We start from the raw sequence: 6,000 nt of genomic DNA, 5'->3' as shown, positions 1-6,000 counted from the left end.
TGATGCAAAAATAGGAATATCGGTACATAACTTCAGTCATAACTGACTTCACAACAAACATTTAACATTTTGTATCAACTCCACGTTTTATGATCTAAGTTGGCATTGGATACAAAAACTGAATTGATGTAACTAAATTGATGTACTTGGAACAAAGCTCTCCAATCAAGATAGGAAGGTAGGTCCATTCTCAGTAGCAAGTCGAGTGTGTTCTTGACATGATGAACAAAATGTGTGTCCTAGCTTTTGGCATATGGAGCATCTCTTGCTGCAAAGAGAAAAGCAGACAATCTATGAGTTCATGTGAATGGGAAAAAAAAAACAAATGCATGGTCCCGTACTCCCGTACATGTACATCTCAATTAGCCTCTAAATTATGCATGCTCACTCTTGCTATTCTTTGTGAATTTAGAATATTCTGCCTCCGCTTCCACCAACATACAGAGCCAACAACAATTAGCAAAAATGCAAAAAACACTCCGAACGCGATGCCTATCTTAGCAGCAATGGAAAGATGTGGACCACATATAAGTAGTCCAAGTATGCCACAAAGATCTGCATTAGTAGTAAAGGTATATATGTCCACAATAAGTTTTCTTATATTCAAATCATTTAATTTAGAGTTAATTATAGGCTTTTAAAGAGTCAATGTAGTATACTTGAAGCTAGCTGTATGAAGAAGTCTTCCTCCAAACACAACTGGGACTCTTCCAGATAATAACTTGTTATTGGGATTTCCTGCAGCACGATAAAATAGATTAGAAAGTTTTTCTGCATATTTTTGTACATAAGAAAGCAAACCTATGTTGTGTACTAACATTCTTGCTATTGTTGTATATGAATGAACTGGAAAACATAATGAACATAAATTGGTGAACATAACATGCTTTGTATGTCTTGGGATGCATGATGTGTTTAAATAAGAAGATATATACATATCAAAAGAAGAAAAAGAGAAAGAATCAGGCTCACTTTAACATAGTTTGCATGTCCTGCACAATCAACATGTGTATAGTGTCGGTTAACAATCTCATACTCCACATGGGACTGCAAAAACACCATAAAATTTTAGAAAGTGAGATATATTTCCAAAACAATGTATTAACACCACTGAAGAAAATTAATGCTTCTACAAAACATATATGCAGTACAATAACACGTAAAATTGTAATACTTCTCTGCCTCTTTGCAGGAGCTTTGTTGATCTCATCAAGGAGAGAGCCTTGGCTTTTCCCTCTTTTGTTGGCACCTGAGACAAAGCGTGTAACAAATTTAGTCATTCAAAGTCTACTATGTTGCGTACGCATCAGTCATTGTGTACTGAATCAATCCATTATGCACTACACCCAAAGCTAAACTTACTTCAAAGTGCCCATTTTTTCTTCAAAGTTTATTACTAACCTTGAAGGCAATTCATTTCTTTGATGGGGTCAAGAGGCAACCTTCAATTTCTAATAAATAGTATCTGTAAAATGGATGATGCAATTCATTTCTTTGATTGGTGAAGAGTGTTTTTCTTTTTTTTAGGTGAAGGAAGAGGTGATGGAAGTCGAGCAGTTTTTTTTTAAGCTGGAGAGAAATAATGCAAACACGTTGTAGAAAAACTACGCCATAAATTTCAGGAAACAAAAAACGACAAAATTGCGGACAAAAGGCTCCAACAGCGGCTCATCAAGCCTCTTATATAAGTAGAATAGATAATGATATGATAACTCACAATGAAGACCAAAAGAGAAGAACCAAAATCAGAAGAACAATTGCTCCAAAAAGTCAGACCAAAATCAAACAAATTAAGTTAAGGTAATTAAGAACTCAACTTATGGATACCAACTACGTGGGGGTGATTGTTTAATCCTACCCTTTCTTGGCATTCACTAATTGCATGCTAAAAAAGTCGTTACTTAAACTCAGGCTACCAAACTTCATATATGTATATAGCTTTTATTATAAACTTTAACCACAATGTGATATTTGCAAAGATTCTAACTGATGCCTAAACCCTAATCATCGTCCCTATCTTGACTAAAATACATAATCAAATCGGATTCAATGCAACATATGCATATAATAAGAACACATGCCTAAAAAATTGTTTTCTATTGCTGGCAAGCCGAGACTCTTACATTCACAAACTTACACGGTTGACATCAGGGTATTATGGAACTCACTCATAATCAAAATGGTGTCAGCATGGCAATAGAAGTAGAGATTTAAATATTTAAACTAATTCTAATGAAACTCACTCATGATCCATCGAAAAGCACACGTCACTCATAATAATAATAATAACCTTTGAAAAATAGCTAACGAAAAAAAATTATTAAAAATCAACATTTGGGGATTCTAGAGGATTATATTACGTTGACAAATCTTAATGGATTTAATGGAGGCACTATTTCCTTAAATAGGAGTGGATACCGACAAATATGGCCAGTCATGGGGTTCACAGGGGTATGGAGTGATCAAAATTAACCTATGCTCAAAGGGTAAAGCAAAAAAGCTTGAGAAAAACAATATCGTTGGATTGAACTACAATTAATATAATCTTTTACACATAGCACAGGGAGCACCCTATACCAATAAAATGCACAACTTAACAAAAACATTAATACTAAGTTCCATATTCAATGGGCTAGCTACAAAATTGTTTTTACGAAAGCAAAGAAACAAACACAATACTGCATAGGTCAACACAAAACCAATGAAGCTTGAAGAAAATGCAGCAAAATAAGCTAGCCTCTTGAGAGGACATCATCATTACAAAGTGAAGATTTAACGAAAATGTAATGAATCACCATCTCTGTATGACAAAAAAGAAAGAACCCTTTTTAAGTCATGTACCATTCACATTGCAATCATTTACCAAAAATGACAAACCCATTCAAACGACGTTGTTATTAGGTCTACAAATTAGTTAGGGAAGTACTAAAGGTACTCTATTGAGAGAATCCATAGTAGGATTTTCATAAAATATAGTCCGATTAGAATTAGAACTAATCACAAAGTAAAAATCACATACTAGAGTAATGGCATGGCGAGAAAAAACGGAAATGAATTTTCCTTATTTGCCAGAGGAAGTAAACAAAATAATATAGCGTAGACTTCCGTGTTTCTTTTTGCTTTGACTTAAATCTTTCAAACAACTTTTACATGTGAGATGGAGATCATTGCATATATGATAAACAAGAAAATTCTAACTGTGAGACGGAGATTGTCACACCCCGAATTTCAACAGAATTCGGAAAAACAATATTTGTTCCCGACTCTTCGATCTTCGAGGTATGACACACTCTCAACTCCCAAAAACCCATAAACAGTTTAAATATGCGGATAATTAAAAACCAATAAAAATATAATTTTAACTTAAACAAAAGTCATCTTCATTACAAAAATTTACAAATAAGATTAGGTTACAAATCTCTTTTCAATAACTTTTTATTTAAATTTACAAATGAAAATACAAATAACCTTGTCTCAACTGAAAATCTATATCACCTCAAGGGAAAACAAAACATATCCTGAAATGCAACGCTAACGCAAACCACAAGCAGCAACCAACCTTCTTCAACACTAAACTTGTCAAGATTTATCAACTATGTTCATTTAATGAACACACATGATAAGTAAACATGCAAATCGGGACATCATTATAAAAATACTGGTGTGAGTATCTCTAAAATACAACATATATTTATACATATACATACACAATCCATAAGGCAGTTAGTTCCTCCACCGAGGCGCCTTAACTTCCAACAACTAATACAACATTCTTAACTACAATAAGTAAGGCAGGTAGTTCCTCCACTGAGGCGCCTTAACTTCCCACTAACCACACAACAAACCATACGCATAATAAAAAGACATTTAGTTCCTCCATGAGGCGCCTTAGGTTCTAACTAAACTAATAACCAGCCAATCATATTCTATACTTACCGCATTTCATGCTCAATTACAGAGTGGGTCGTCTCTGCACAAATAATTAGTTTGACCCACCCTTCTACAAAACCATATACAATCATCTATCTAAGGATATATCATTAACCAACATATTACCATAATTATATTAATTAAGGCTTTCTTTGCGTGTCCCTAAAATCACGTCGTATCTATGTCTTACCTAGTTTCCCTGGCTACCACAATCGCTTCCCAACGTCGAACATGTACATCCACATATCTCCCCTTACATAATGAACCACTCCGTGCGTAACTACCCTGAGCGGGATGCTGCACACCAGGTAACCCTCACACGAAAGCCATTATGTAAGTACTGCCACTATTCGACATAAAATATCGCGCGTCTCGTTCTAATTTTGCAAACGGAATAATCAAGCCACCATTCACCTCGCCCGGAAGGGCCATTCGACTTCTTCAAACGAAAGCGCCGGAAGGGCCATTCACATTTCACGCTAAATTCAGCACTGAAATGCCAATCATATCACATACACCCATCACAAGGGCCAAATCACATGAGTTGTGGTAGCTAGGTTCTAGGATTTTCGTTACGTAATTTATTCAGGTGTTATACCTTTATATCTCAGAATAATTCTTATTCTATCTCATGCCAGTATACTTAATTGTACTGAAGCTCAAAGTTTCTCGTTATAATACAATCCACATTATCACGTGCCAATACTATTCATTGCACGATATCTAAATATCTCTATATCAAATCTTGAAACTTATTATTTCACGTGTCAATTATATATTGCACTACACCATATGGAATATCTCAGCCTTCATACATACTACAATTCATTTAAGTAACAACTCATAATAATACTCAATCATGTAATGTATTCGTTCAATATATTTATGTAAACTCAAGTTACCCTCAAAGGCACGCATTATTTCCATTTGTGCACAATATAAATAGTATATAAATAATCAAAATATAAGTCCGTTCCACCAAATATCAAAATGAAACGACTTTAAAAGAAAGAACAACTCAAGTTCAAATATCACGCATAATTATTCGAGTCCAAATCACAAGTCAAGTCAAACTGATCAGCCGTCAAAAGCCCAAAACTAAAGTCCATGAATCTGAGTCCATATGTAGTTTAATTCTCATAAAAATGTACATATTGTTTCGACCCCCACCTACGTGGCGAACGTCCATTGGTAGGAATCTCCACTTTATTCGTTTAATCGACAGGGCTAAAGCCCAATTCGCAATACCATGAATCGATGTACAGGCCCATTAACTCATGTGTCTAAGGCTGAACCTTAGCCACATGGCTTGCCACTAATGTACGTTAAATTATGTCCAGATTCATTTCTTATCAAAGAGATAATTATCAATTGAGAGTTATAGTCTATCACAATTACTCAAGCTACAAGATTACTTGAGCTACAAGGACTTTCTACTCTACCTATATAAATACTAAACTATTTTTCATTCAGAACTACGTTCTTGAGACTTGATCCCACTGATAATTTGGGTGCGTGAGGCAACCGCAAGGTCTGATCTCATCATTCCCCGATCACCATCATTTTTCTAATTACTTTTCTATGTTCTTCGTCTTTTACATCAACACTTGGTGTTTTGATCATATTTGGTCGAAACATAATTGGCGCCGTCTGCGGTTCTTATGCAAAACCGACGATCACGTTCTACAAAAGTTATGATGAATACTCGACGAGCCTAAGTTCTCGATGCACTTACTGACGATCATCGCGAATGTGCGGTTCCAGGTCAACCTGGCGGTATCGAACTACTCCCTCCTATTCCTTTTCAACATCCGATTGTATACGACCCGGCTACCATTCCACCGATGCGCCAAATTATTCAGCACGAAGTTATTGCCTCTGACGATTCTTCGTCATCTGTTGCGGATAATGTCCGTCATATGTCTCGAGGCATTCTTGTATTGAAAATATTACACTAACCTTATTTCATGCTGTCAGACGTCTTAAGCTTATTTCAAAGAAGGAATAGTCGAAGTTTATACTTGTCGAATATCCGCTGCGCATGGTTTTTTCACAACGTCTACGGATCGA

The sequence above is a fragment of the Coptis chinensis genome, chromosome 5, assembly GCF_015680905.1.
Source record: "Coptis chinensis isolate HL-2020 chromosome 5, ASM1568090v1, whole genome shotgun sequence".
Taxonomy (NCBI): Eukaryota; Viridiplantae; Streptophyta; class Magnoliopsida; order Ranunculales; family Ranunculaceae; genus Coptis; species Coptis chinensis.
This window is presented reverse-complemented; position numbering follows the sequence as displayed.